Raw genomic sequence first — 12209 nt, forward strand, 5'->3', positions numbered from 1 at the left:
TACCTTATTTGCATTTTAAAATTTTGTATTTATATGAACATCATTTCTATTCTAATTACAAATTAGAACATCATTTCAATTCAAATTAGAATTCTGAACTCGCCCTCTAAGATAATATATTTTCGGATACAAGCAAATTATAATAAATGTTGGTTCAATTTTCATTGGTTTTTATGTATGGCAATGGATTCAGTAAAACTCTTCTTACACGGATAGCCTTTTTCTTGATATTTTTTATTAATTTAGTACTTATTTTTATGAACTAATGAAATACCGATAATTTTATTTTCATTTTTCTAGATTGCTATACCATGTTTTCTAAGTTAATTTCAATAATAGTTTATTTTGAATTAAATTATTAGGGAGCCTTTGTCCTTAACATTTCTTTTTTGAAATTTTAATGTTGTATTCCATTAAATCTATATTGGGGTGTTTTTAAAATTATTTATTAGATATAAATTTTAATTACTTTCCATTTGTAATTTTTTCATTGTAACTAATCTCCTCAAACAGTATGATATTAAACCCATGATCCTCCTTCACATGAATGTCAATTATGTGGTAGAACTTTATTATTGAAAATATGTCCAACTTCATGGCATGTTGTAAATCGAATTTTGAAAGTTAAAACAAAAATGATAGGAAGAATGGTTTGAAACATTTGTCGGCGCTGGTTTAGCACAGATGGGAGGGTTTTGCTTTCCAAAAATGGTCGGTTTCACATTTGCACATCCTCACATGGATGACTTTTACTACAAACAAGTCTGACTGCAACCGGAGTAGAAGATTTGTCTCTGATATTCTTGAAACTAACTTTGTTAATCTTAATTGTTGATGGAGCCTGGACCTTTAAAATAAACATGAATTAATACTTGTTCAAAAGATAATATGTTGAAAACCAACGAGGTTCAACGATTTTAATACATACCTTTCGGTTGTATTGATTTCATGGACAATATTCTTGATCTATGATGATAGGGTTAGCAACATTATCCATTTCAATATCTTTAAAATGCATGTCAGAGGCTGGGTATGAGACGGCAGAATCTGGCCATTATTCGATCCTGACACCATTTGTAGTACCGATTAATTTGCATCTCTTCACTGTAACTCCTACCACTTCTTTTTCAGCTGCCTATGCTAATGTCATGTCCCGGTCCGCAAGTAACATCACTAATGGTTATTTTTCTGTTAGTGTATCCTACAGATATACAATCATCTCCCATTGCGATTACGGTATCGAGAATGTAAACGTCTTCTGAATCACCGAAGTGATTTCCATCAGTGTTGGGACTATGGTCTGGTCAAGTAATTTTCAGGTGATCGAAGGTAAGATTCATGCCGGGCAAAACATTGATATGAAAATTCTTGCTATCCAATGAAGTTATGTCCTTCACTATTGAATTTTTGATGAAATTGAACTTCAAATTCTGCTCATTTTAAACAAACAAAGAAAAACCACTCCCGAGTTAAAGCATATAATGGTAACCCAAATTATGAGTTTTTTTATAATTAAAGTAGTAGGATCATTTACCATGGGAAGCTTTTTGCATATTTTCTTCAAGTGGCAATCATTCTTTTCTCAATCAGCTTTTTCTTGGCCATCGAAAACTCCGGTACTAGACAATGTCAAATGATTGACGTATTCCATACACAAGCAACCCATCTCCTTCCGTGTCAGTAGGAGAAGCTTGTAATGTTCCTTCAACTAGAAGCTCAATAGGACTTTTACATGGACCTTTGAGCCTGGATTTACCTAATTGGTAAGTTCCTTTTGGAACCAATACTTTATTTGGAGTAGCAGACACACATGATTCCTTCCATGCATCTGCTAAAGCCGGTGAATTAAACCATTTCATTTGAGAAAAATATTTGGTACAAAATGAAAATTTTGTTTATCAACTTAAACTCTCTCTATATACAAAAACAAAAGTAATCCATTCTTACTAGCTAAATTTGTTAAAAAAAAAAAAATTAAGTGTGTGGTTTAAGGCTGGCTATCTAATTAGTTTTACCTTAAATGATGGACAGCAACCAAAATTATCCTCAAAGAATTGATAAAAAAATTCTTTAAAAAGAAAAATAGTAGTTTTCAAACTCTATAGTATTAGGTTTACTTTTTCTTACTTTTCTTCCTGTCTCACAATTTTTGAATATATTAATAATAATTATTATTTTATTATTATAGTATATGAATAAGTTTTTCTATAGTCATTTTTCACCAATATTGGTTAGTCATGTCCATGCCCATTTGATCAATCGGGCCTGTCTATTTCTAATCTTAATGGACAAACCCTTGATCCAATTTTCTCTCAATTCTTCAAATGTCTGATTTGATATATTCTATCGGACGCACTTGCCATATATTTTGTAGAGTCAGTTATAAAGAATTTGTAATCTATTTCTTAGAATCACCTCTATTGTATCATAGTAAGGTATAGAAGTGCATCTCATTGATTTTTTTCGTAAAGTTTTATCCGGTGACTTAATTATTCAAAATTCTATTTATAACTCATATAAATAATACAATGTTTTTAATTACAAAAAAGGGCTATTCTAATAATTCATTGATTTCCTATTAAGACCTTAACAAATCAAAACTGAAATGAATCATGGTTCGTTGTTTTACACCTATTATGGATTATAATAGAACTATCAATGTTAGATTAATTTTTTTGAAAGATTTTTACAAAATTTAGTTTTTTGTTCGAGCCATATTTTGTATGGAAAAAACTGTCTTTATTTTTTTTTCTTCTAAAAATCATAATTTTATGATGTACGGTGAATTATGCATTTCTATGAAAGAAAAAATTAAAATTAATACAATAGACTAACATTGAGCAAATGTTTTTAATCATCATCTAGTAAATAAATTTTCTTGACAAAAAAACATTTAGCTCCATCGTAAAAAAACGTTTAAACGCGTAGTGCCATGAATTAGAAAATGAAGTGGCCTATATTGAGGTCGATGACGATGACTAACTTTCATGTATTTTACTAAGCGATACTTGGTCGTAAGCCTAAAAAAACCGTTCTCAATGACACTCACTAGAAGAGATGCGTCGTTAGCTAACTCAAGGTCTTACTCTGAGAGGCAAACTTAATCGTATTCAAATTATATATTTTTGTATCTAATATATATTAAAATATACTTCAAAATTATCTTAATTACATTTAGATTTTATGGGATGTATATCTAAATCATTGAAATCTCATCCAATCTTCTATATTTGTAATATAATATATTCTTATATTATTGCCTTCAGTACTTAAATGTATGAGTTACAATCATATTTATACACATATTCCTTCTCTATACTTAATATGCTATATTAAGTTTCGTATTTAAATATAAGTTTCATTGATACATTCGTAACTCGGTATCGCTATTTAACTTGTCAATGGAAGTCATGCGTGACAACAAGCAAAGCCTATTTTCAACGTTGATGTACTAATTAAAGGTTTTTTTTTTTTTTTTAATGCTGAAAGAGTTTTGTTTTGAATGATTTGATAATTGTGTTTTAGTGCGAAAGTTGCTTAGTTGGGTTTGGATTGCACCGGAAATGTGAGTTGAGAACAAGATTGCAGCTTTATGATGAGCATAAAATGTGTAGATAAGAATTGCGGACCTAATTGATAAGTAAACGTATGATCGGATTTCTACTCACCTGACTTGTAATTTATGATTTATTTTTAATAATACTATGTATAATATAACGTTATCTACTATATGAAAAATTTAGGTTATTAATGCAATCTTGAACCATACGTAATTTACATATGAAAGAAACATGTTCAAGTAATAATGTAACAACTCTGGATTTCTACTAACCTAAATTCGTTACCGTCATCATAACTTATGCTCTTATGTGGAATTAAACATTTAAAACGATATCATAAAACAATATCATGGATTTATGTGTTTGAAAACATCTTTAAAATAACATAACGAAATACTAAATGAAATAAATAAACAATAAAAGTAAAAACACTTTATCCTAACCTAAAGTCTAAGGAACAAAATACCACTATCATATGCATGTATCATGGTCTTGACTTGCGATGCCGTCATCAGCCGTACAAGAATATCTTACTTTTATTGAAATAGAAGTAGCACACCGCTTGAGTATGTTTATCTTGAGTATTTTAAGAAATACTCTAAGTGACCCCACTGTTAGGGTCACAAAATGCACACAGATGCAACTCATGATTAGGAATTAAAACCATCATAGGAGTGGCCTCCTGTCCGGATAAAATTGGATGTGTAGTATTTTCCTACACACGACCTACACGTGCAACTGTGGATCCCCAGGTTGTTCACACCCCCCTGGACCCATCACAGTCGAGCTAGCTATCGGTAACGATGTCCGTAGGACAGACCCCCGAGTATCATGCGAGACATGATGATCATCATCTTCATATTGTATGCGTCCGTGCTCATCATCATAAATGGGGAAGTAACTCGATGTATATGTACACACAAAATGCATGAGATCCCTATAGTTTCATTTTTAAATCATCTTTATGACACAATCCTATATACGATTCACATATTACTCTACGTAACATATGTGTCTTGGTCTTCATATGTTCATCATCATTAACATTAATTGTGGTCATGTCCTAGAAAAATCATCGTCATAATATATCATGACATTTAATACATGCACATCGTCTTAATATGAAATAATTGTCATATTAAGTCATATGATCATCATCTTACATCTTACATCGTCATGTTATCATGGATCATCATATCATCATCACACAACATCATCATGTAACATCATCGTATAACATCATATAACATAATCACATTATCATTTATCGTAGTCTTATCATCATATAATATAGTCACATCATCATATAATATAAAGCATAAATGACAGTGTAAAAGCCACTGGTGTAAAATCCCGTTAGATTAAAAAAAAATTCAGTTGAGGTCATAGGAGAAGTTGCGAAAATTTAGGCTACCACTGGAATTTTCGGACTTCACACTACCATGACTTTCGTGGATCGCCAAGCCCTTCAGCCACTCTTCACATGACCCAAACATCTGCAAACAAGAAATATTATACAAAGACTTTCGTGGCGATCCCACTCTGTAGAAATATTATACAAAGAGACAAGTTCATGATTAGAAGTTAACTGGCGATCCCGTTAACTATCCTCATATGATAGCTTGATGAAGCTACTAAACACGGGTCTTAAAATAAGGCTAGACACCTAGTAAACCTAAGTTCTTCCCTACGGTCAAAATATTATACAAAGATTTGTGTTGGAGAAGAAGGTCATCCTTATATTATCAAATAAATCTTTTAAGAAATATGTCTTTATTTGCTTTCCATAAAATATCGAACGGTTTCTAAGTAACTCTTTAAATCACTATATTTTCTGGAATGGGTTTATAGTATTAAATAGAGTACAACAAATGTCTCTAATTTTACCACCAAAAATTTAGAGTATAATGCCTTATTTACATCAAATATTTAACTTCTTTCAAAATGGTAAAAAGATGTATATATTTAAACTCTCCTTTTTCTCGACTCGAAAAATGTTTTCCACTTCCTCTTATTCTCCATCTAAACGATAAAAAAATATTAAACTCTCGCCACTTTCGGGTCTCTGGGTCTTGAGTGGACATCTCTAACAATATATTTAGTTTGGAAGGTTGATGAACTACAAGTTTAATATACTAGTAGACACAAAATTTAAATGGTATGTCTAACCATGTTTATTAATTTTAAAAAACATATTGAAAATTGGAAGATGAAATTAATAATTCAAAAACTAAATTTATAATTCAAACTTACTTTGAAATTTCATTAATGTTCCGACATTAAACATATAATTTAACTCTAATTTATTAACCTTTTGATCTCATAATTAATCTTTTAACATAATATAACGTGGTCAAAAGACTAAATCGGTCCCTCCCATCGACCATCTACGACCAACTTAGGTTATATATATATGAGTAGTACAATCAAATAGATACTCAGACCTTTAATTTTTTTTAGGGATATATATACTTCAATTTGAAGATTGATTATTGATGTTGCGCTTTAGATATTTCCTATTGCATCCATAACATTTAAGTCATCCTATAGATGTCAGTGGTTGGACTAAGATCATAGCTTGTAAGAATGTGTAGATTTATTTGAAAATATTGAAACATCGTACAGACATTATGTCGTAATCGAACCGAGTTCAATCGCATTCAAGATGGCCTAAGAGGTCATAATTTATAAGAATTTTCAATATTTTAGAATAGTTCATGTGCCATGTTTTGTCCATCCGTGGTTCCAAAATTTGAAATTGTTACTCTTTTCACTACTTGCTACGAGGGCACGGATTTACAATTTGAAATTAGCATCAGAAATTGTAGCATTATATTTTATACCTACGATAAAATATATTTGAACTGACTAAGAAAAAAAGAGAAATATTCAAGAAGATAAAAACCAGTATTCGTTGCTGGTTAATAAATCATAAATGGTAAATATGTATTGAAGTGGAGGAGCAAGAGATATCATGAATGATAAACATGTTTGAAGTGGAGGAGCACGAGATATAACACCAATACCATTGAGATATAACACCAATACCATTGCAGGTAGTCAGTGGTCATTGTTGGACTCTTGAGCGGTTGCACTTAATATCATTAATATCCATCTTTTATTTGGGTGGAAATATAAAAAGGAAAGGGATTTGTGTTGGGAAGGACGGTATTATTTATAGTATCAAGATTTTGTACAAGAAATATGTCTTTATTTTTTTAGCCCACAAAATATGAATATATTCTAAACTCTAACCCGGTTTCTCCAACAATCTTTAAATCAATATATTAGTGTGTTTAGAGTATAAATAAATAATCCTAAATTAAAATATTTTCTTTATTTACATAAAATATCTCTCCTTAAAAGATTAAATAAATTAAATTCATTCTTTCCCCAAAAAAAATGTTCTCCACTCTCTAACATTTTTATTCAGGTCTGGTCTTCCAGATAGAAAATCTGACTCTAAATGATCAATTAAATCGGAAAGAAAGTGAGATTTTCGAGAGATACAAAGAGACCAAGGATGAGAATGAGAAGATGAAGGGTTATATTCCTCCACCCACATAATCCGTTGGAGTGGGCAACATGAGGTCTGAGTCTTCGTCTTGACCTTCGGGAGACTCTGATCATTGGTGAAATAGCAATGACTGAATCACGCTTTAGGATTGGTAGTTTATAGAAAAGTACTATAATTTGGAGTGGTGGCTAATCGACTTTTGGAGTGGTGGCTAATCGACTTTTTGAGTGGGACAGAATTTCACCATTTCTGTATAATAATGCAGTGCAAATTACCCACATCACTTCAGAGGAATCACTCCTTGAGTAGGAAAGGCAAAGGCAAAGGCAAAGCCTATTACCCCACATGCCTTATGAGGATTAACTCCTTCTTTCACAATGTGTAGAACAGAAAAATTTAATTGCCTTAGTTCAGTTAAATGAACCTCTCTAATTGAAACTATATTTAAATTGGAAGATTCTCTGATTGAAACTATATTTAAATTGGAAGGTTGATGAATTTATACATTTTTTTTTATGTATAATAAAATTTATGTAATATAAGATGTACAATTTATTCATTTTAAATTTAATAACGGTAGATAATTCAAACTTAAATTTATAATTTAGTTTCATATTCTAAATGTTATGTAAATAAATATATAATTAATCATAATTTACTGAACATTTGCTCTCGTAACTACTCTTTTAACACAACACAATACAACATTGATACAACATTGTTAAAACGGTTGGGCACTCCTCTCATTGATTATCGAAGACCAACTTATTACAAGATCAAGTACATTCTCAAACCTTTATTTCTTTAAGGATATATATACTTCAACTAATAAAAAAAACAAATATCAAAGTAGCATATATATATACTATAGAGTTATTTGATTGAAAATAAATTCAAGATGGCCAAGAGGTCATCATATACTTATTGTTGTATCTTTCCTATTGCATCCTGAATAACTCATCATATAGATTTAATGTTGTATCTTTACTATTGCATCTTGAATAACTATCATATAGACTTAATGTCCTGAATAACTCATCCTAATGAATAACTTAGACTTAATGTTGTATCTTTCCTATTGCATCCTGAATAACCCATCATATCGTGAAAACTCATCATATCGTGAAAATGGTTGAAGGAGGGATTTGAACATGTGATATGTTTGTCCAGTTCTGAAATTTGAAGTTGTTACCGTTTTCACGTGGGCCATTATGTAATTGTATGATGAAAGGGCACGAATCTACTTTTGAAACTAGCATCACAAATGGTAGCATTTTAGTTTATGCATATAATAAAATATATTTGAAGTAATTAAGAAACAAAATATATATTTAAATAGATCAAAACATGTATTCATAATAAGTTTGATCTCGAACAAATGAGACGTGCACTCGAATAATTGGCTAGTAATAAACCATGAATAAACATGTTTTGAGGTGGAGAAGCACTAAGACACAATTTTGTCGTAGGTAGCCAATGACTTTGAAAAAACTCTATAATTTTTTCGGCAGAACCTAACAAAAAAAAAAAAAAAAAAAAAAAAAACTATATAAATTTAAATATTTGTCTTATTTATGTAAAATATCTCCACATCTTCTCATATAAAAAAAAATTATACGGCCATTTCTTCTCATTTGCATGTCTAAACAATAAACATATTAAACTTTCACTTCTCTACTTAGGCCAAGTCGGGTTCTATGAGTAGAGTGACTTGACATGATATTCAAATTAGAAAGTTGATGAATTGAAAATTTAATATTATTAATAGTACATAATCTTTTAATTGAACACAATACAACGTTGTCAAATACTCAAGTTACTTCTTCCCATCAATCATCCACGACCAATTTAAGTTATATACATGAATAGTACTCAAACCTCTGTAGCTGATGCAACCAATGACCCGTGAGCCATCTAAACTATGCCTCGACCCCATCTTGACTCGAACGCATGCACTGTCATGGCTTTCCCTGCTGCCGTCACGTGTCACCCAGCGATGCGAGCAGTCCTTCGGCTCGACTCAGCTTGGCGGCTCGACGATGGCTATTCGGCTCGACTTTCAATTTTTGACCCAGTTTCCACTGTTCCAACCCTCCCGAACCTGTTTTTGATCTCGATTAAGGTAATTGAGGCCGTTTTAGAGCGGAATTCACATTTTTAGTTGGATTATTAATTTAAAATGTGAAATACTAACAAAATGTGACGAACGGTGCGATAGGAAGCGAATCCCGACAACCTTTGGAGCAGCTCTCGAGGAACGTGAGCTTACTTTTAGCTAATTAGGGAGTAATTTGGCTAAGTTCAACCAAGTAAGTGACCTTACTATAGGATAAACTAAAAATTGTATGAGTTATGATGATGTATGAACTGTATAGTATAATGTCGTACCATGATGATGTATGAGTTATAATGATGTATGTGTTATGATGATGTATGAGCGGTGTCGTATGATGTCGTATACTAGTATATTACGATGTATGGGTTATGATATTTGAGTTATGTTGTATGATGATGTACGTAACATATGTATATTTTGATATACTTGATATGCTTGATGCATGTTGTGGTGATATGATGAGTATGATGATTGTATGACGTTTTTCCTAATTTGACGATGTTTTCTATATTGAACATGTTGTATGATGATGACTGTCATATTACATCATGTCGATAGACCTACATAGGACACAATTCTAAGAGCATGAAAATGCTATTAATATAAATATCGACAAGCATGTGTTACCTAGAGTAACAAAGAGATAAGTGTGGATGCGCACAGTACGACGAGCAGGGTGTTCATGAGATGCATGACACTATGGGTTCCTCTAACCACCGGATGTCGCTACAGATTAGTTTGGCAAGAGGGTCCAGGGAGTGTACGAGCGCCCTAGGAATTCACACTCACACATGTGGGTCGTGTATAGGGAAGTACTACACATTCAATTTATTCGAGACTAAAGGCCACCCCTAAATGAGCTAGAGATAGGTCCCAAGAGTATGATTGCATGTGTTTGCATTCGCGTTGCCCTCATAGTAAAGACACTTAATGAGTATTCTTCGAAATACTCAGACCGTGTGCCACATCATTTTTCTAGTAAAGCCAAGGCGCACCAGTATGGAGGACGACGACATCTCGAACAGAGACTGTGGCACGTGTATATGGTAGACTCATATTTAAATTTCTAGTCTTAGGTTAGAATAAGTTGTTTTGCATTTCATCGTTTTAAATTGTTTTGTATCTGTTTTTATTTTTTTCTAAATTTCAGTATTTCATATCTAAACACGTAGGACCATGACTGTGTTTTCTAGAGAATATGATGTTTTAAATATTTTCGACATTCATATTGTAGATGATGTTTTCTTTTTTAAGAGTTCCGCATTAGAGATAAGTATGAGACATTAATAGAACTCTGAGTATGTAGAAATTTGAGGTAATTACATTTTATGCATACGATAAAATATATTTTAACTAATTACGAAGAAAGAAAAATATTTAAGAAGATAAAAAACCTGTATTCTTAATAAGTTTGTTCCGAACAAATGAGACGCATTGCTTGACTATAAACCATGAATAATAATCATGTTTTGAAGGGAAAGAAAACAACATTAACACCAATACTAATTCAGATAGCCAGTAGACATTGTTAGACCATTTGAAAATAGTCGAATTGAGCCGTTATAGTTCATATCAAACTGAACTTGACAACAAAATAGTTAATACTCATATTTTTGTTTGTGTGAATATAAAACAGGAAGAGGTTCGTGTTGGAAGAGACTTTATTCATAGATCTTTTTGTAGGTCATAAAGATGTCTTTGATTTAATTTAGCACACAAAAGATCAATATATTATAAATCCTCCCAGAAGTTTTACAGACCAAAATTGTAAAACGTATTTAATTGTGCACACAAAATATCAATATATTCTAAACCCACTGATGCTACCCAACAATAATTTCAAAATGTCTTTCATGGAATAAAATAAAAAAAAAATGTCTTTAATTTTAGCACAAAAATTCGGTATAAATTCAAATATTTTCTTTAGTTATATAAAAGATGAGCCGTTGAAGGTGACACATGACATATCTCTATCACATTAATCAACTAACCGTATTGATATAGATAAATATTGACTTAAGAATATAAAGTTTGAATAATCATCCCATGCATTACTCGTAGTCAAATTGTCAACGAACAAAAGAAGAAAAAAAAAAGGAAATATTTGTCAACATTAAGTCATATGCGTGATTGAAACATTGATCGCTAAATAGTTTAGGTTGAGTTAGAGTATTTAGTTCATAATTGAATTTGGGTAGCATGTGTTTAATTCATGGATATATCCTATGGAAAGCATGAAATTATTAATATGGGAACAAAGTATCGACCAATTAATCATTTTAGCACATTTATTAATATTTTAGTTGTAACGATCTTAAATTTTTTACTATTGCTACTGTTAAGGATATTTAGTAATAAATTATAGTTTACCATATATATTATATTTGATATTTTATTATAAGGCAAATATCTAATATTTGCCTTATTATCATAGGTATCTTTCCATTTATTGTTATTTCCATTTATTACTATTTCCATATTCTTGTAATTCATTTGATTATAAATAAGATAACTTTCACACCATTAAGGTGTGGTGGATTAATCAAACATTCACATGGTATCAGAGCCCTCTCGGTTTAATAACCCCGATCCTTTCTTTTCAATGGCTTTTGAATCCTCTAATCTTCTTCTTCACCACCCCTGCTGGTTTTGACGCCGCAGGGGCAGTCTTCATGGCTGCCGTAGTCGGAGCCGATTGATTACTCTTCGGCTCCACCCTATTGACCTCTAAATCACCTTTCGTCATACTCTGTACATATAACCTCACCTTTTCCAACCAAATGGGTTTTCCCCTTGGCCAATATAGTCTCTCTCATTTTCTTCCCAATCAACCTTCATTCTTCCCATAAACCCTAACCTAAACCTATCAACATTTTGCAGAGATTTACTTTCGGAATCTGGGTGCCGCACTGGCCTATTCGCCAACCAAGTTGCCGCCGCCCTTCCTGCCAAAATTGGCTTCTTCGCCCGATGAGGCGACTCTTCCGACTGCCCTTCTCGCCAAAATTGGCTCCTT

At 31.8% G+C, this 12209-nt stretch overlaps 1 protein-coding gene across 2 annotated transcripts in view; it reads right to left on the bottom strand.

Moving 5' to 3' along the window:
• Window positions 1–612: 612 nt before the first annotated feature.
• Window positions 613–12209, bottom strand: part of LOC111472545 (exopolygalacturonase-like) — a 373620-nt gene continuing 362023 nt past the window's right edge. The window contains exon 6 of one of the 2 annotated variants that reach the window (XM_023118148.1): window positions 613–670. The gene's annotated coding sequence lies outside the window, so the exon portion shown is untranslated. The remainder of the gene's footprint in view (window positions 671–12209) is intronic. The other variant, XM_023118147.1, reaches the window with a different exon arrangement.

This window comes from Cucurbita maxima, unplaced genomic scaffold, assembly GCF_002738345.1.
Source record: "Cucurbita maxima cultivar Rimu unplaced genomic scaffold, Cmax_1.0 Cma_Scf00078, whole genome shotgun sequence".
Taxonomy (NCBI): Eukaryota; Viridiplantae; Streptophyta; class Magnoliopsida; order Cucurbitales; family Cucurbitaceae; genus Cucurbita; species Cucurbita maxima.